General features: G+C 42.6%; 1 protein-coding gene across 8 annotated transcripts in view; it reads right to left on the bottom strand.

The window, feature by feature from the left end:
* Positions 1–20,460, bottom strand: part of LOC138749824 (E3 ubiquitin-protein ligase RNF43) — a 208,494-nt gene that overhangs the window by 112,572 nt on the left and 75,462 nt on the right. For 2 of the 8 annotated variants that reach the window (XM_069911739.1, XM_069911740.1), the window contains exons 1-2: positions 19,756–19,814; positions 14,882–14,987 (exon numbers count right to left, since the gene is read on the bottom strand). The exons of 5 other annotated variants lie outside the window; for them this stretch is intronic. The gene's annotated coding sequence lies outside the window, so the exon portion shown is untranslated. Of the gene's footprint in view, positions 1–14,881; positions 14,988–19,755; positions 19,822–20,460 lie in introns of those variants that run through there. One more of the 8 variants, XM_069911741.1, reaches the window with a different exon arrangement.

Here is a 20,460-nt window from a genome sequence, read left to right as displayed (position 1 = left end):
CACCCCTAACGTCGAGGTACTCGAGATGGCAGAGGTCGACAGCATCGAGTCCACGCTGCTGAAGATCCAGCTGCGCTGGATGGGTCACGTCTCCAGAATGGAGGACCATCGCCTTCCCAAGATCGTATTATATGGCGAGCTCTCCACTGGCCACCGTGACAGAGGTGCACCAAAGAAAAGGTACAAGGACTGCCTAAAGAAATCTCTTGGTGCCTGCCACATTGACCACCGCCAGTGGGCTGATAACGCCTCAAACCGTGCATCTTGGCGCCTCACAGTTTGGCGGGCAGCAGCCTCCTTTGAAGAAGACCGCAGAGCCCACCTCACTGACAAAAGGCAAAGGAGGAAAAACCCAACACCCAACCCCAACCAACCAATTTTCCCTTGCAACCGCTGCAATCGTGTCTGCCTGTCCCGCATCGGACTGGTCAGCCACAAACGAGCCTGCAGCTGACGTGGACTTTTTACCCCCTCCATAAATCTTCGTCCGCGAAGCCAAGCCAAAGAAAGATATATATATATATATATTTTTTTTTTTTTTTTTTGAGACTATAATTACAGCTATTAAACATGATAATTGAACAAGCTGAAAGAAACAAAATCTAACCTAGTCCAGGTCTGCACAATGATGAACATTAACAGAAAGCCGAGATCCAAAGCTGGGAGGGGGAAAAGTAATGAATGTCCTAATTTTATTCAAAGAGAAAATCTGCAATGCAAACAGCATTGAAGTCCCAAAATTATTGGCTGTTTAAATGATTTAATGCATTTTTAAAGGAACCCTACTCACCCACTTGATGCTGATTCTTAAGGCAGTTGGAAAGATGGGTTGACACATAAAGACATCATGCTCAAGTGACATCCAGTCGTGTGGGCGTGAAGCGCAAGGGATTCATATTTGCTCTAAAGTGAATTGCGTAAGGTATTGCATTTATAGGTAGTCATTTTTCCAGCTCAGCATCTTTAAACATTCTGACCATTGGCTAGGAGATAGAGCTTGCAGCCTTTGGGATTAGTGTTAGCTTTGTCTTGGATTGTTTGCTACAATACTGCAAAATATCTTTCAATCACATTTTTGCTTTAACATGGAATTGAGCAGTTGGTATGGGTAGAAAGGAAGAAATAATTTAAGCCAGATTCCCTCCCGCTCCTGCAAGTGAGCATGTGCAGAGCGACAACATTAACAAAATACAACTGGGTTTAGTTGCAACATCTAATCTTTGCAACATGTGATTAGTTCACGATCAAAACATCACGATACATGGGCATGGCAATTTTTATGATACTGATCCCCAAACATAGACAAAGCTTGAGAACTGAAAGCGAGAGAAATGGAATGTGTACAGATTCCATCAAACTCACTGGATTCTACCATTTAAAACACTCAGAAATGGATCTGGTGAGAAAGAATTTAAACATTGATCTGTTTAAATGATCCGGCACAAACTGTAACATGCAGTTAGCACAGACAATATTCAATTTTTTAAAAAACCCTGCAGAATTATAAGAACCATAGTACACTTACAGCACAGAAACAGGCCGATTCAACCCCTCTAGTTTGTGCTGAACCACTTTTTTTTGCCTAGCCCCACTGACCTGCACCCAGCCCATGGCCCTCAGTACCTCTCCCATCCATGTACCTGTCCAAATTCTTCTTAAATGCAAAAACGAGTCCACATTTACCACTTCAGCTGGAAGCTCGTTCCATACTCCCACCACTCATTTATTCCTATGAAATCAAATGATTTACTCTATTGGTATTCACGACTTTGACCACATAGTTCTTTTATCATACACAAACCTAACTAAAGAACTACATCCCCCGTATTCCAAGACACAATTTTTGCTAATTTAAGAATTATATCTGGTTAAGTAAATATGAACACTTACTGATAAGAATTGCATAACACATTAATTTCTGGAGATCAGCAAGTCTGCAGATATGAGAGCCGAGTGCAGCACACATGCTGGAGAGACTCCAGCGTTCATAGGAGGGAGGTAAAGTATAACCAACATCCAGGCCAGAAACGTTGATTACCCTTTACCTCCCATGGATGCTACATGACCTGCTGAGTTTCTCCAGGTCATTTCTGCATTGTAATGGTCAGTCCAAGTGACAAAGGACAAGAAAAGCAGAAAGAACTTTTGATGCACAAATAACCAAATCTGATTTGGCTCGACACAACAGAGCTCCAATGTTTGATCTGTGGTATAGAGCAGCTACTTCCTCTGAAGAACCTAATTCCTGAAAGAATGGCACATTTTCAATGAACGATACCAAATACTGAAAATTTCCAAAACAAAACTGCTGGATTGCTTGGTTCAGCAGCTGCTTCACCATTCAGTAGTTTCCACAATCAACTTCCCATGCCTGTACATGCTGTAGCACACCCAAAAACTTCAATTAACATTGAAAAGGTTTAATAAAGACTCAGTATAAAAACATAGTCGATGCATGGAAAGGTACAGCATAACATTCATGGCAAAATGTCAGGATTTTAGACATCTTACAGTAGAAGCAGAGGAAAATTGCAGCTATAGGCCCCTCCCCTCTTGCTTAATTATTCAATGCAATCATGGTTGATCCTCAATCTAAATACCATATTCCCATTCTCATCATATACCCTGATGCAGGTATACCCTGATGCCTTTCAATTTTCTTCTTAAATACATTCAGCAACTTGGTCTTCACAGGTTCGTCGCCCTGAGTGAAGTTCTCCTCTCAGTCCTAAATATTCTTCTCTTTATTTTGTTACTGCGACACTTGGTTACAGGAATTCCGAGAGAGGGGAATCGATGATCCTCATCGATTCTGCCTGTCAAGCATCGTTAGAATTTCTTATGTTTCAATGAGATCCCCTCTCATGCTTTTAAATTCTCATGCAGGTCAAGTCAACAGAGGATCAACTCTGGTTCATTGATGAGTGAAAAAGGGCGTATTGCGATCCACAGTTGCAACCAGAATGTGAACTTTTGTTCCACTCCCTCTATGACACTATATTCCCCTCTATATCCACACCGAATAGAGCAAAGCATCCTTCCTCCTATCCTCAACACTGAAAACACCAAAGGGCAACATATCATGTGTCTTGTTTGGCATAGTTGCTGCAGTCAGGATGTTCAGTGGAAGGAGAGGCACATCTTCAAATCAGCTGGAGAGATTTTTTATTTTGGGATTTAAGTTGAAAACATTTACACATGATCTATGTTTTACAGAAAATATTGGAACGTACATGGGAGAAGCAGGGTCCAGAAGTTTTCAGAATTGAAAAGAATAGAAGGTCTTCACAGAAATCAATTTGTCTCTAACCCTGTTTATTTTTTAAAATTTAGAAAAACAGCGCGGTTACAGGCCATTTCAGCCCATGAGTACGTGTCGCCCAATTGACCTACACCCTCGGTAGGTTTCAAAAGGTGGGAGGACACTGGAGCGCCCTGCCCCCCCACCCAGGGAAAACCACACAGACATGAGGAGAATGTACAAACTCCTCACAGAGTGCAGGATTTGAGTCCCGGTCCCAATCGCTGGCACTGTAAAAGTGTTGTGCTAACCGCTAAGGCAACCATGCTACCAGTGAAATTTGTTTTTAATAATTGGATTCCTTTCACATTCACTCTTGTCATTCCATCTATTTTCTGGGCAAAGTTGTATTTTAAATTTTCATATCGCCACAACCACAATGAAATATAGAAGACTGCACACTTTTTAACTTGTCTGGCAATGGGTTGCGTTACACAACTAACACAATACCAGGGCGAGATAGATAACATCTCACTTCTCTAACAGCTGCTGTAAGACCTAATGGGAGGGTAGGACATGCAGATCCTGCCTGCATCAGTCATTCAAGTGCCTTGGGACATTTTTATGCATTAAAGCCCTTTAAGTTCAGAATTCTTTCTTTCGAGTCTAATCGGAAATGTCATTTTATAAACTACCACTCCCTGTTACAATCAAAAAAGTTCTATAAACAGTATCAGCCATCAACGATAAGTATCAAGACAAAGGTGAAGTATTGATTTCCAAAAAACATACTGAACCGATCAATCAACATCTGTGGAGACAATGCTCCTAACTTGTATTTGACGAAGATGACCTGCCATTCCTTGTCTTTTGATGCATGGATAATTTATTTTTCAGTTCAGAGAAAGGGACGACTCCAAACACCAACTTGGCCTGGATGCCGACGACCATCAGGCTTTCAGCGTTTTGTGTGTTCGCCTTCCTACATTTGTGGGGTTTCACACCTCGCCACAGAGAAATTTCCACCCACCCTCAACAGTGTAAAGTTCATAAATGAAAGCATTTCAATCCTGAATTGAACCTCATTGTCCGTTAGGATACAGAGTCTGTAAGGTAACTAAAGAAACAAGTTGCCTTTGACAAAGAATGAGCAGATATCGACATCAAAGCGTATAGCTTGAGGCTGTTGCTTCTCTCTCTCTCCTTCCCAATCTGCTTCAGCTTGTGCAAATTAAACAAAAAAAACTCTGAAAGGCTAATATTTATGCTGGAGAACTGAAGTTATTCAAGATGTCTGCAACTCAGGTTCAGCGTTGAAAATTCACTAGTAATGACTCGTGTTATGCAGTGAACAGCGGAGCCGTACTAAAATTTATCAAGGGCTCCTTTATGTCACACTTGGTCAAAAGCTACTTCGAGGTCGTACATGAAATTCTTCATTTAGATGAAGGCAATGATGAGGTCAGCAGTGGGCTAATCCAGGTGCTATCCAAATTAAACATTATGGGCTTTTACCCAACCCTCCATCACTGATGAGCATACTCTTCAGTCTGATTGAGAGGGATTTTTTTTTTGTTAGATGCCCTCCATAATGTTTGGGAGAAAGACACAGTTTTTCCTTTATTTGCCCCTGTTTTAAATGTATAATCAAACAATTCTTGTGCAATTAAAGTGCACATTCCAGATGTGTTTTTTTTTTAAAAAAAGGGTATTTGTGTACATTTTGGTTTGACCATGTAGAAATTACAGCACTTTTTATACAGAGTCCCCTCATTTCAGGGCACCATAATGTTTGGGACATAGCATTAAAGTAGTACTTTGTTGCCTATCCCTTGCATCCAATGACTGGTTGAAGTCAGCGATTCATATAAATCACCAGGTGCTTAGCATCTTCTCTGGTGATGCTGGCAGGCCTCCACTGCAGCCATCTTCAGCTCCTCCTTGTTTCAGGGGCTTATCTTTTTAAGTTTTCTCTTCAGCATTTGGAAGGCGTCGTCAAATAGATTTAGATCAGATGACTTGACTTGGTCATTCAAGAGTTTTCCTTTTATTTTTAAACAAAAACTCCTTTGTTGCTTAAGCAGTACGTTTGGGCTCTTTGCCTGCTGTAGGATGAAGCACCAAGGAGCAGATAGGATGTTTCTATGCACCTCAGAATTCATTAGGCTACTGCCATCAGCAGTCACATTATCAATGAAGGTAAGTTCGCCAGTACCTGTGGTAGCCCCAGATGCCCAGGCCACAACACCCCCACCACTATGGTATCTCAGATGAGGTGGTATGCTTCGTATCTTGGGCAGTTCCATTACACCTCCACACTTTACTCTTGCAATCATTCTGATACAGGTTAATCTTGGTCTTGTCTATCTACAAGACCATTTTCTAGAATTCTGCCAATTCTTTAAATACTTCTTGGCAAACTGTAATCTGCCCGTCCTGTTTCAGTGGTTTGCATCTTGCAGTGCAGCCTCTGCCATTCTGTTCACAAAGTCTTCTGCAGACAGTAGTCTTTGACACATCCACACCTGCCTCCTGAAGAGTGCGTTTCTGACTGGTCGGTCAGGCATTTGGGGTTTTGAGAATTCTTCTGTCGTCAGCATTGGAGGTCTTCCTTGGCCTACCAGTCCCTTTGCGATAACTGAGAGGGCCAGTGCACTCTTTCGTAATAATGATGTCCCAAACTGTTGATTTTGGTAATTCTAAGGTTTGTCTCTTGCTCTTTTATTCTTGTTTTTCAGCCTCATAATGGATTTTTTGACTTTCATTGGGGCACAAATCTGGACCTCGTGTTGAAAAATGGCAACTACAGACTCCAAAGGAGATCAAAAGCAAATGTAGCTCACTTGTACCTGCACCAATGAAGCAATTAAACAAACCTAAATAATCACATACACCTGTGAAGCTAAATGTCCCAAATATTATGGTACCCTGAAATGGAGAAACTATGTCTACAAAGTGCTGCAATTTCTACATGGTCAAACCAAAATGTACACAAATAACCTTGAATAAAATATGGAATGTGCACTTTAGAATCACACATGAATTATTTCATTACAAGTTTAAAACTGCAGAGCATAGGGGCAAATAAAGGAAAATAATGTCTTTCTCCCAGACATCGTGTAAGTAGATTACTTCTTTATTCAGGTTCTGAGCATTGGAGTCAGGGCCTGCATTCTTTGCCTGTCCTTCAAAAGCATTGGGAATGAGCTTTGTGGAACCACTGGAGCAGGTATTCCGACAATGTCATTGGCAAGGAAGCTCCAGGATTTAGACCCAGCAATCAAGAATGGAAAGCAACAACATTTCTAAGTTAGGGCAGTGTACAACCTGGAGAGGACACTGAAGATCTTGTGCTTCTTGTTAGTCGAGGTCATGGGTTTGAAAAGTATTGTTGGAGTCACCTTACTGTGCACCCGTGTTTGTAGATGGTGCTCATTGCAGTCACTGGGGAGAAAATGAAAGTCAAGAACAGACATTCTCAACCCATTCTTCCCCCCACCCTGGACTCTGCTCAAAATTTAAGGGCTTCCCTTCCCTGTGAAATAGTCATATTTCCATACTTCACTCTGACTGATGACATTGAGATTCAATTTATTATCCTAGTAATAAAAGTGTGGTGTTACATGAAATTACTTTTTGCCTGCTGCAAGACAGAAATTGCCCACGTGCCTCTTAAAGTTACGACCTAACAACCCTCTCAATTTTGTCAAGGACTAAAGAAACTTAGTTAACATTAATAAAGGAATAGCAATGGCAAAAATTCACCAGGCAATGATAAATTCAGATCTCTTTAAACTCAAGTCTTGATGAGCTGTCTTTCAGAGATATTCTTCAAGCAGGAATAACCATCTTTTGGGCACAAATGGGAAGTGGTCTTAATTATTTAAAAGACACCCATGTTGCATCTCCTGTGATTAGGATAATACAAGTCCTGCCTTTCCAGGAGGTCAATTTTCCTTCTTCTTCAGTTTTCTTCCATGATGAGGCTGCCCTCTATTTTCAAAAGAGCAGTCAGGGCTTGCTTACTTTAAAGCCATTTATTCTGTGTTCTTTTTCAGGAGTAACATAGGTAGCTTTTTCCCCCACTGAAGGAAATATTGCAGCTGGTCAGTTCTGCATCTTAACAGAATGACAGGTTTTCTTAAACTGAACCCTTTGTCTCCCATTTCAATAATATATTTCTGGCAAATACAGAGCCCAGACCAAACCATTGACAATTCGAGCTCCAGATCTGAACCTCCGACATGGTCAGGAGAACCTTCAGTGCCCTGGGCAACACCTTGCATCCCGGTTCCGATACCTGGTACCTCTCCGGCCAGTTTGAGCCAGTCTCCAGCAGGCTACAGCCCAGTGAGAGTCTCCTGTCAGCAGTCTCCAGCTGTGACAGATTATAGATAAGGTTTTGGGAGATAAATTGGGGCAGGTTTTTTTTTTAAAAGTGCAGGTCACATTTAAAACAGATTTTATTTAAAATACTGGAGCTCTGCTCATGCTAGACAGGCTGGCGCCAATAGCCTTTGCAAAAGCTTTGGAAAGTGCCCAAGAGACTTCACTAATGGATTATTGTTTTCAAAAAGGCAACAGATGAAAGAACTTGTCAGAGCTGCAGGCTCTCTGGAGTGGAACTTGCTGTTCTAAGAGGATCATGTGGTTTTGCAGAGAGGCACAGAGAGAGAGAGAGAGAGAGAGAGAGAGAAATCAAGAGAGATCAGTTCTCTGCAGTTTTACAGTCAGCAGCAGTAGTAGCTGGGACTGGAACAGGACAAGCTTATAAGCTTGTGGAAATCCCCATCTTGGAAGATGGGTTGTGAGTGCTTGGTTCAGCCTGGTCAAAACCCTGTGGTTCATGCTCTCTAATGTTTCACTTGAAATAAGGGAAACAAAAAGGAACTCTGTGGTGATCTGAATGAAAGAGGTTATCATCTGGAGAACCCTGGTGGGGCAAGTTTCTTTGGCAAGACACTGAAGTGGCTGGTTACAAGGAATCAGTTGTGGGTGTCCAATGAACAACAAATCTCTCTCTGAAAACAGACAAGAACCTTCCTGAGTGATAACCATTTACCTTTCAAGCACCAAAGCCTGGTGAACTTAATAAATGTTAAATTCTGTGCACAGTATAAGAATGGCCTGCAACCAGTAAACTTGGAGAAATGAGAAGTGAGATTGGACTGTGAATCAAATAACTTTTCTGAACTTAATACACATTACATACACATGCACTTAGAATTAGAAGGGGGTTAAGTTAGGTTAGTTAAGTTAATAGTGGTAAGTTAAAGTTTGATTCTGTTATCATGTTTAAAGATAATTAAAAGCAACTTTTGTTTAAGTAACCATTTGTCCTGGTGAATATCTATTGCTGCTGGGTTTTGGGGTCCTCTAGGCTTGTAACACAGCAGTCCACAGCTTCTGTGGGTTCTGCGCCTCGAGTCGCCAGCAGCCCGTCACACTCACTGGCCCGCCGCCATGGTTCATTATCCCTGCGGGCCATTTCCTCCCCTTCTCCCTCTCAGATGGGGTGTGATCCTCCTGTCCTCTGGTGCCCTGGTCCAGTGCTCCGCTTTCCCAGAGTCTGCAGCCCCGTCTGCCAATTAATAGGCACTGCCATCCTGGAAGCAGACCCGTGGTCACGTGATTTCAACTAAAACCACCATTGGCTCCCGTTCATAGCAGCTGAACTCCGCAAAAGCACGGCATCTCCGCTCCACAGCGCCACAATCTTCCACACAAAAAATATTTTAAAATGTTATGCAAGGTGAAAAGAAAACAAGGATTTCACTTAAATGTCCTGTGGCCCCCCTGGGGGAGAAGTGGAAGAGGGAGAGAAGGGGGGGTGCATAGGGCCCTCTTTGAGAATGGCTGGGTTTTGAACGGCAGCTGGGCTGCATTATCTTGGATGCTGCAGATCTTCAAGTGCTGGACATAAACATATCTTCATCAGGTTGGGTACTGCAGGGATCATTACATGGTTCTCAATCAATTATACACAATCTATATTATCCATTTTCAACGGGGCCATATGCCAGTGCTTAAGCACATTTAAGTGGTGGGGGGGGGGGGGGCACGGACCGATCATAAATTTTTTTTTTTAAATTTAGTCAGCAATTCTTTTGGAAATTTTGTCATCCAGCACAGTAACAGACCCTTTCAGCCCATGAGCCCGTGCCACTCAATTGACCTATAATCTCCAGTACGCTTTGAACAGTAGGAGCAATCCAGAGCACCCAGAGAAAGTCCACGCAGGCAAAGGGAGAACATACAAATTCCTTATAGACTGCGCAGGTGTCGAACCTCAGTCGTGGACGCTGCAACAGCGTTGCGCTAACTGTGTCACCTGAGAGCAGTCCGAAAGAAACCAACTAAACTTGACACTTCACAGAGAAAGGAGCCCATAAACTGTTCAAAGTCTGGGGTGGGGGATATAGGTTGAGAATAGCTGAACATCAATGATGTAGCAACAAAGTCTAAATGCTACATCTTCAAATTTAGTAATGATAAGAGAAAAGTGGAAATGTAAGAATTCAGAGATGAAGATAATATAGACAAGTAAAGTGAGCATGCAACCGTAGGGGAGAACAGGAAAAGATCTTTTCTTTTAAGAAGTATCAATGGACTAGGAAATGTTGAAGCCCATATGGGCTGGGGTGTTTTAGTGCACAAGTCACTGATAGCTGAGACACCAGAGCAGAAGGCAGTTTGGGTGACAAATTGTACACCAGTCTTAAAAGGGACACACTTTTATTCTGTGGCTGTGTCCTCGGTTCCTAGATTCTCCCACTTCTGGAAGCATCTTCTCCACGTTCATTCCACCCAGCCCTTTCAATATTCAGCAAGTTTCAATGAGAACCCCCCCAAACTCATTCTTCTAAAACTCCAGCAAGTATTGTTCTGGTTTATTCAATGATTGCAAATTTAATTGCTCATCATGCAGCTGTATCTTAAACTTCTCTCTTCCAGCCTTTTTTCCCCCCAATGAGAACCATAGAACACTGCAGCACAGAGTAGGCCTTTTGGCCCATCTCGTCCATGCTGAACTATTATTCAACTTAGTCAAGTCAACCTGTACCCAGACCATAGCCCTCCATGCCTTTCCCATTGGCTGTGGTCAATGTGGCAGGCACCAAGAGATTTCTTTAGGCAGTCCTTGTACCTCTTCTTTGGTGCACCTCTGACACGATGGCCAGTGGAGAGCTCGCCATATAACACGATCTTGGGAAGGCGATGGTCCTCCATTCTGGAGACGTGACCTACCAGCGCAGTTGGATCTTCAACAGCGTGGATTCAATGCTGTCGGCCTCTGCCATCTCGAGTACTTCGATGTTAGGGATGAGGTCGCTCCAATGAATGTTGAGAATGGAGCGGAGACAACGCTGGTGGAAGCGTTCTAGGAGCCGTAGGTGATGCCGGTAGAGGACCCATGATTCAGAGCTGAACAGGAGTGTGGGTATGACAACGGCTCTGTATACGCTTATCTTTGTGAGGTTTTTCAGTTGGTTGTTTTTCCAGACTCTTTTGTGTAGTCTTCCAAAGGCACTATTTGCCTTGGCGAGTCTGTTGTCTATCTCGTTGTCGATCCTTGCATCTGATGAAATGGTGCAGCCGAGATAGGTAAACTGGTTGACTGTTTTGAGTTTTGTGTGCCCAATGGAGATATGGGCGGGCTGGTAGTCATGGTGGGGAGCTGGCTGATGGAGGACCTCAGTTTTTTTCAGGCTGACTTCCAGGCCAAACATTTTGGCAGTTTCTGCAAAACAGGACGTCAAGCACTGAAGAGCTGGCTCAGAATGGGCAACTAAAACGGCATCGTCTGGAAAGAGTAGTTCACGGACAAGTTGCTCTTGTGTCTTGGTGTAAGCTTGCAGGCGCCTCAGATTGAAGAGATGGACTGTAGTGGTGATCATTCTGGCTCGAGATCCATGACCAGTGTTTGGACCCTGTTGTTTGTGATATATATATTTTTTTCCTTGGCTTGGCTTCGCGGACGAAGATTTATGAAGGGGTAAAAGTCCATGTCAGCTGCAGGCTCGTTTGTGGCTGACAAGTCCGATGCGGGACAGTCAGACACGGTTGCAGTGGTTGCAGGGGAAAATTGGTTGGTTGGGGTTGGGTGTTGGGATTGTACCAGATGTAAACAGCGTCTTCATTGTTGAGGTCTTTCATGGCTTGGTTCAGCATCATGCTGAAGAAGATTGAAAAGAGAGTTGGTGCGAGAACGCAGCCTTGCTTCACGCCATTATTAATGGAGAAGGGTTCAGAGAGCTCATTGCTGTACCTGACCTGACCTTGTTGGTTTCGTGCAGTTGGATAACCATGTTGAGGAACTTTGGGGGGCATCCGAGGCGCTCTAGTATTTGCCAAAGCCCTTTCTTGCTCACGGTGTCGAAGGCTTTGGTGAGGTCAACAAAAATGATGTAGAGTCCTTTGTTTTGTTCTCTGCACTTTTCTTGGAGCTGTCTGCGGGCAAAGACCATGTCAGTAGTTCCTCTGTTTACACGAAAGCCGCACTGTGATTCTGGGAGAACATTCTCGGCGACACTAGGTATTATTCTATTTAGGAGAATCCTAGCGAAGATTTTGCCTGCAATGGAGAGCAGCGTGATTCCCCTGTAGTTTGAGCAGTCTGATTTCTCGCCTTTGTTTTTGTACAGGGTGATGATGATGGCATCACGAAGGTCCTGAAGCAGTTTTCCTTGGTCCCAGCAAAGCTTGAAAAACTCATGCAGTTTGGCATCCACCTAAAAGCTCCTTTGTCTCCACCTAAAAGCTCCTTTGCGCAGGCCCGAGGACAGGTCCACGTCCTCCTCCTCCACGTCCTCCCCCTCAAAAGATGCTCACAAACTCAAGCTAGCATGTTGAAACATCAGAACCATGCTAGACAAGGCCGACAGACACCGACCTGAACGTCGGTCTGCCCTCATCGCACATGAACTCCTCAGACTTGATACTAACATAGCCGCTCTCAGTGAAGTCCGCCTTGCAGATGTAGGCAGCCTCCAAGAACGCGGTGTGGGCTACACAATCTACTAGTCTGGCAAGCCTATGGATGAACGACGCCTATCTGGTGTAGGCTTCATGGTCAAGAACTCCATTGCCTCCAATCTCGAAAACCTCCCGACAGGCCACTCGGACCGGATCATGTCCATGCGACTCCCCCTTCAAAACAAGCGTCGCATCACCCTCATCAGTGTCTATGCTCCAACCCTCCAGGCGGAACAAGCGGAAAAGGACAAGTTCTACACTGATCTGCGCAACCTCATTCAACACACCCCTACAGCCGACAAGGTTGTCATCCTTGGCGACTTCAACGCTCGCGTTGGCAAAGACTCAGAAACCTGGCCAGGAATCCTGGGCAAGCATGGCGTCGGCAATTGCAACGACAATGGGTGCCTCCTGTTGGAGCTCTGCGCAGAACAGCGGCTTGTCATTACAAACACCCTTTTTCAGCAGAGGGACAGCCTGAAGACTACCTGGATGCATCCCCGATCCAAACACTGGCACCTCCTGGACTACGTCCTGGTGCGAGAAAGAGACAAACAAGATGTGCTCCACACCCAGCGCGGAATGTCACACTGACCACTGGCTGGTTCGCTGCAAGCTCAACCTTCACTTCAAGTCAAACCCCAGGAACAGTAAAGCCTCCAGAAAGAGGTTCAATGTTGGAAACCTGCAGTCAGACGAAGTGAGAGGAAACTTCCAGGCAAACCTCAAAGCAAAGCTCGAGGATGCAATCCGCCTCACAGACTCGTCCCCTCAAACCCTCTGGGATCAGCTGAAGACTACCATACTGCAATCCACTGAAGAGGTACTGGGCTTCTCCTCCAGGAAAAACAAGGACTGGCTTGACGAAAACAGCCAGGAAATCCAGGAGCTGCTGGCAAAGAAGCGAGCTGCCCACGAGGCTCACCTTACAAAGCCGTCCTGGCCAGAGAAGAAACAAGCCTTCCGTCGCGCATGCAGCCATCTTCAGCACAAACTCCGGGAGATCCAAAATGAGCGGTGGACTAGCCTCGCCAAACGAACCCAGCTCAGCGCGGACATTGGCGACTTCAGGGGTTTTTACGAGGCTCTAAAGGCTGTGTACAGCCCCTCACCCCAAGTCCAAAGCCCGCTGTGCAGCTCAGACGGCAAAGTCCTCCTCAGCAACAAGATCTCCATCCTCAACCGATGGTCAGAACACTTCCAATCTCTTTTCAGTGCCAACCGCTCAGTCCAAGATTCCGCCCTGCTCCAGCTCCCTCAACAGCCCCTAAGGCTAGAGCTGGATGAGGTCCTCACCCGGGAAGAGACATATAAGGCAATTGAACAACTGAAAAGTGGCAAAGGAGCAGGTATGGATGGAATCCCCCCCCAGAGGTCTGGAAGGCTGGCGGCAAAACTCTGCATGTTTGTGATATACATGATATTTTATTATACATTAAATAGTATAATGTTTCTACGCAAACACATCTCTCTATCTCCACACATGTGTGTACACATATATGTAACTTGGATGAAAAAGATTGCAGATCACACAAATAAATGATTTACCAGGATGCTGCCTGGATTAGAGGCCTGAGCTATGTGAAGAGTTGAATAAACTTGGATTGCTTTGTCTGGAGTCTTAGAGGATGATGGAAATTTATAAAATTATGAGAGGCATAGATAGGGTTGACAGTCAGAATCATTTCCCTTGGATAGAAATATTGTATACTAGAGGGCATGGTTTTAAAGGGAGGTGGGTGAGTTTAAATGAGACATATGAGGAAAATTTTTTACTCTAAGATTAGTTGCAGGTGCCTGGTAAGGACTTCCAGGGGTAGATATGAAAGCAGATAAGTAGCATTTAACAGACTTCTAGACAGTCACACGGATATGAAAGGAATAGAGGAGTCGTTTTCACATTGCCCCCCCCCCCCCCAAACTCACATTCCTCCTTAAGCAATCCCTATGCCAGAAGTGTTATGTGATTAGTAAGAGTGGACAGAAAAAAGTTTGAAAAGTTTTAATCGTACCTAATTGACTCGTTATGTGCACCGTTTCAGAACTCCAAAGGAAATGGGCCAATGACAATTTTTCTGAAGCAAAATATTTCTGTAACAATTGGGTCCAGAGCAGTGATTCTCAAACTTCCTTTCCCACTCACATACCTCCTTAAGCAATCCCTTACTAATCACGGAGCACTTATGGCATAGGGATTGCTTAAGGTGGAATGAGAGTTATGAGAGTTGTGGGGGGGGGGGGGTTTGAAAACTACTAGAATAGGGGGACACATTACACGGACAAGCAGTAGCAGAGTTTTAATTTAATTTGGCCATCATATTTGGTGCAAACATCTGTGCAAGACTGTCAAATCTCTCTTTCATCCTATGTGCTATTGTATCAGTGAAATTAAACTGCTGAGTTTCTCCAGCACATTTGTGTATTGATGTATCAGTGCCAATTTCCTATTGATAAGATACCTGTGAACATGGAAACACACTGGGATGTTTTTTGCTGCAAAAGGTAACTATATAAATAAAAGTAGTTGCTTTCGTCAAAGAATTGCATCCTAGTTAGTTAAGGAGTTCCACTATCCCATTACCAGAGAAGGTAGATGCCAGTGTTCCTGGTATCTGCCTTAGAGCTTTAATATTCACATGCCAGATCCCATTCTCAAGTCCTTACATTTTCACTCTCAATGCACGAAGCAGAGGTGTACCACCAACTCCCCGCTCTCGACTTCAAAGGGTCAGGAAATTCACACAATGAAAAGGGACGGTGCCTTGACTATCTGGGAGGAAGAGAGGAAAATGAGATGAAGAAAGCAAAATAAATTCAATTGGTTGTACAGATTTACTGTTCAGATTCCACCCAGAGTTGCAGGAGTCCTAATGGTGCTGCTGAGTTGCGCTCAGTTAGCTGAAGTGTATCTGAGAGTAAACAAAGCCTTGGTCTGAGCAAGGTCACTGTTGTGCATCATGCAGCCCAAATTCTTTCAACACACAGTCAAAGCTGGGATCATTTAAGTACACTTCCCAGAAATCTAAATAGAAAGTCAGGACAGGGAACACAAGCCGGCTTAACTCTTTCCCTGCCATTTTCCTGTCAGCTCGGAATGTTCAGAAATAACGTCACAAGTAGGATTCGTAACATTAAGTGAACCTTTTATGGCTTTTTAAAATTCCACCTGTCATTGGGTTCACTTAGCTTTCCCACACCTTCTTTAGTGTTTGACATAATCAAGTGGAAAAAAAATTTGGGAATTCAGCAATCCGATGTCTTCTCATCGAGAACGGGAGCCCAACTGCACCCTTCCTCGTCGGTATTCAGTGAGATGGCACTGAGACCAACTTGTCACAATTATTCTTGAAGGATCAAGGCAGAGAGCAACTCTCAACAGCTTTTTGTCAAAAGGCCATTTTGATGATCTGCTCACTGAACGTTCGATTTGTTTAAACCTTTTAAGTGGGGCAAAAAGGCCATCTAATCTACCCCAAACAACTTCTGTCCTGAAGGAACCAGACCACAGTATCTGAGACTTACATTAAGCAAATAAAGTGGCTTTCAACTACAGCAGTGTAAAAAAAAAAAAATACAGAAAAAAAACCTGGTTATTTAGTCCATGAATGTGCCAGATCTGGACTAGTGCTTGCACAATGAATCACATTACCCTGCACTCTTGGTATAACCTTGAATTCTCTACTTTATATATCTTTAGTGTTGCAATAAAAGCCCACTGGCCTTCGTATCAAATCCCGTAATTTGTGTCCTAGTCATTCTACACGAAAGAAAAATTTCCAGTCTCTGTTGAGGATTTTGCATTGACAGCCCCCAAAACTGACCCTGTAATTAAAGGAAATTGTACTTCTGTAATGCTGACCCCAATAGATGCTAAATATCATAACCTAGCTATGAAATCCAGAATATACTGTGGTCATTGCACATTTAGTAGGCACACATCTAATACCTTAAAACCAGAAATGCAAGGTATTTTTTAATATACTCAATGCTAAAGTTCATTTCCAGGTCCCCAGCAGCACGATTTTATTTTTGTAATGAATCTATGGGTTGACTGGGAACGTTACCAATAATAATAAGAAGAATGGTTGCGTGGAAAGTGGACGACACACCTGCAGGGGAAATGTACTTGCAGGCAAAAAAATAAAAAATATATAGTATTGTTGAACTTTGGTAAAGTTTGAGGAAGAAGCGACTTCCACAAAACAAGAAGACGCAAAGCTGAAACAGAAGTTTGTACAAAGAACAGAATGCTGACAGGACTTGGCAGGTCAAGTCGCGTCTGTCGAGGAAAAACTTGCAGGGAAGAGTGAGAAGTTGACATATTGGCTGGAAGCTGGTTGGGAAGTAGTGTGTTGGGATGTAGAGGAACAGGGGCAGGAAACAAGCAGAAACAAGAAAATGCCATCAAACAATCTAATTATTTGGGGTATATTGTTCTCGGTTTTCAATTTGTTTTCAGAAGGGACACACTGCTCTTATGTAATGTTCATTGTTGATGAAAAGGCTGTCTGACGGGATAGTTACAGTTGGTTTGCATTCCTGTCAGTTGAGGTAATTAAGGGACAAATACCTATGCAGTGTTTAAATTATGAAAGACAACGGAAAGGGTTTGCTCAATGTGCTCACATGAACGGCAGGTGTGACAAGACTCAAGTAAACAAGTTTATCTGCCAATAACAAGTGTTAACAGGGACATCGGCATGGAGCTGACAATGGAAGTCAAACTGAATTGAGATCCTCAAAATGCTATAATCTTCAGACACCCATCTGCAGCACAACAAGCTTCACAGCCATCCCTTGTGGAAAGTCTCCATGTGCACGGTCCATACGTCAGCTTAACACTCTTCATCAGCACCTGCGGTGTAGCTCTAAAGTTTCTTAGCGGAGTTACCTTGCATTTCAAAAATGCAAAAGGAGTTTTCATGCACAGTCGAACACACCTGATAATCTGAAAACACGTTTGCTTCTGAATAATTCTGTCTGCTCAAGTACAGGTTCAGCTGAAAACCTGGGCAAAAAGGACTGTAATGGTAAGAGTTTCAATAATTTATCATTTAGATGCTGATCTTCAGAGGCCAAAACTACCACCTCAGCACACATTATTTTGAATCATAGTTTATTAGCCACTATTTGCTTTGTTAATGTCCTCTTTTAACTTAGCTATCAAGAGTAATGAACAATATTTTAGATTACTGGTAATAATCTCAAAAAGACACTCAAAAATATTATTAGTCATTGGATATAATTACTTTGCTGGGGGTCCATAACTTGACACAAAAGCTATTGTCAGGAAAAATGGATTCATAATTGAAAGGCAGCACATATCCATCAGAGAAGGAGTACCTCGATGAAGGATGGACTAGCTCACCTCTGAAAACTGTTGGGATCATATGAGCATTGAAATTACAGGTTTAAACGGCAAAGCCGAGAAAGTAAAGTATTAATGATAGGTTGCCTTTCTGACTAACTGTAGAGCAGTTTTCTTCAAGGCAGCATTATGACAACCCTTTTTGATTTATACCAATTAACTGACATGAGAATGTGCAAGGCATTATTTCAAGTTTATATATAGCACAATATTACCTTGAGGTTACAGATATACTCAAGAAATGAGCAGATAGGTGGCAAGTGAAATTTAATGATCAAGTTTTATCAAATAATACAACTATGGAGATTTGGATGCCTGAGACAAACAAACCTTTGAAGATGGTACAACAAATTGAGAAGCTTTTTTTTAAAAAAGCCACCAAGGACCTTGACTTTATGTAGTGAGACACACAGGTGATGCTTTTATATGTATAAAATGACTAATCTGAGCCAAGATGAAACTGCTTTGCCCAATTATCAGCTTTATTAGCAGCAAAGGAGCCAGAAGAGGTTCCAGTGGATTTTTACAATCTGGAATAGTAATGAAAATAGTGAAGGAAATAGAACAGTAAAGGTTTGCAGGAAATTTTGCAGGAAGATAGGGAAGCAAGTAGAAGGAATTAATTTGATAATATTGCCAAACAGTCCAGGTATTTTGTTTTGAATAATTTCCTTGATGTCTTTTCTTTTGTACACAGGAAAACAACTTTAAGATAACATTATAGGAAAAAGAAAATCAAACAAGAATCAAGGAAACCCAAAAGTTGTTGTGTGAGCTGCACACATGAAAAGCATTTCCTTTTTTTTTTAAAAAGAAAAAAATTAAAACCATAGAGGATGATGGCAAGCATAAAAGTTTGGGTGGGAACTCCAAAGGAAAAGAAAAAAAGTATAGGCTGTAACTGCATGCATTTGTTTTAATGTCTGAATTTACAATGGACTACACTAGTGGTCAGGTATTAAAGATAACAGAGGACAGAGTGGCAGTGAAGGGAGAATGACAGCACTGTGGTGAAATACAAATGGTTGAAGTGAAAACACAATGCTGGAGAAACTCAGCAGGTCAAATGGTGTACTTGGTATAGCAAAGAAAAAGATACATAACCAATGTTTCGGGCTGGAGCCCTTCATCGAGGCATGCCACAAGGTTCATCAAGGTGATGTATCTTTATCTTTGCTGTATAAAGTACATTGCTTGACCTGCTGAGTTTCTCCAGCTTCATGCTTTGACTTAACATTTTGAATAGCTTGAGTCTCAGAATTAAATGCAGTCATTATGGAGTAGGATAGCATAGATTTTGCAAAGACTACTCATAGGAATGAAATCTCAAGGAGACTTCAAACAGAAATACAAAGATAAAGCAAAGTCTGATTGTATGCTTGAGTCAGAATCATATGGCACATGAACAGCCCATCTTTTTGGACAATTTGCCTAATTTAGGACCGTTTCCTTCTATGCCTTGCCTATGCAAATATCAGTTATAAATACCTCAAACATTGTTCCAGACATCAACCACATACTGAAGATTTGTTTTACACACCCCTACCATGGGATTTTCCCTCTATCTACCTCATCTATGCCTTTCCTAACCTTGTATACTTAAAGTTGTATTTGAGTGGAAACAAACAAGCTCACCTAGAATGGACCACCAGATGTTAAAATAACATCCAGACCAGAGATGCTCCCAGCCATATTCCTAACCTGGAACTTATTTCAAATCAACGGAACTGTTGGCATTACAAAAAAAAATCACCAAAGAGAAAGGATAAATCAGAAAAAGTTTCAAAAATATATTATTTCTGAGGTCTCAGTATGGACAAGGAAACTTGCTGGTTACCACCTCGTGTCCTCCCTCACATGTTGAACCAATACTTCTCAATGCCAAAAAGAACAAGCAGAGAGTGGACTTCAGGGCAAGTCATTTCAATGCTGAAAGCTAGTGGAACTGAATATCCTGTAGGATATTGCAGGAACCAATCCTTGCTTGAAGGGGTTTGGTGGGGGGGGGGGGGGGGGGTGGCGGGGTGCTGATAGAATTAGTCCAAGATCCATTGGTTGTGTCATTAGAAATAAATGGAGAGCAGGATTGACTATGGGAAGGGTGCAGATGAAATCCCTCCTGTTGGAGAAGATTACAGTCTGGCACCTCTGAACCATGAATGTAACTTACCAGTTGCTTGTCATGAGCTGAAGATCACCTTACTGCGTGAGAGTTCAAGCATCTTTGTTAGCTGACAAGCTGCAGAGAGCAGTGAAGAAAACAATCATCAAATTAAATCTTCGCTCTAATCTCATGTCACTAATGAGGTAGCCAAATATCATTGGACCCAAAACATTCTCCAAGGAATTTCTACAGCAAATTCTGGGATGTGATTACTGGACTCCAACAACCACAATTATCTTTCTCCCACAGATTTTTCATCTTCGGTCGCATTGATCCAAATTTTTCGTTTTCCATCATGGCACCTTTATGTCAAGCATAATCTTGGGTCAAATGTCCAATTTTTCAAGTAGTTACCATGATCATAGCAAGCATATTATTTCACTGTCAGTAGCTTGGTGTTTTTCATTTAACTTGCATTTAGTCTTAGATTAATGCTTCTTTGGGTTTGCACCTTATTTTCAGGTATGCCTAAAGCTTCTCCCATCCCTCGCTTCGACACACATCTGGTATTGGCCCCCAGCCTTGTTTGCACTGATCAGGTGAAGCGTTCAACATCTAAGGCCCTGAATGGACTCATTAAAATAGGTTTTCATGCTACATGTTATGATCAAATACAAATCACTTCCCCTGGCTCAAATATACAATTTTGAGCTGCCAGTTTTTCCTCAGAATTTATCCAAGTTTCATCAATTCACCGAGAATTCTGAGGGA

Source organism: Narcine bancroftii, chromosome 14 (assembly GCF_036971445.1).
Source record: "Narcine bancroftii isolate sNarBan1 chromosome 14, sNarBan1.hap1, whole genome shotgun sequence".
Classification (NCBI taxonomy): Eukaryota; Metazoa; Chordata; class Chondrichthyes; order Torpediniformes; family Narcinidae; genus Narcine; species Narcine bancroftii.
The sequence above is the reverse complement of the archived record's forward strand: the minus strand, read 5'-3'. Positions and strand labels throughout refer to the sequence as shown.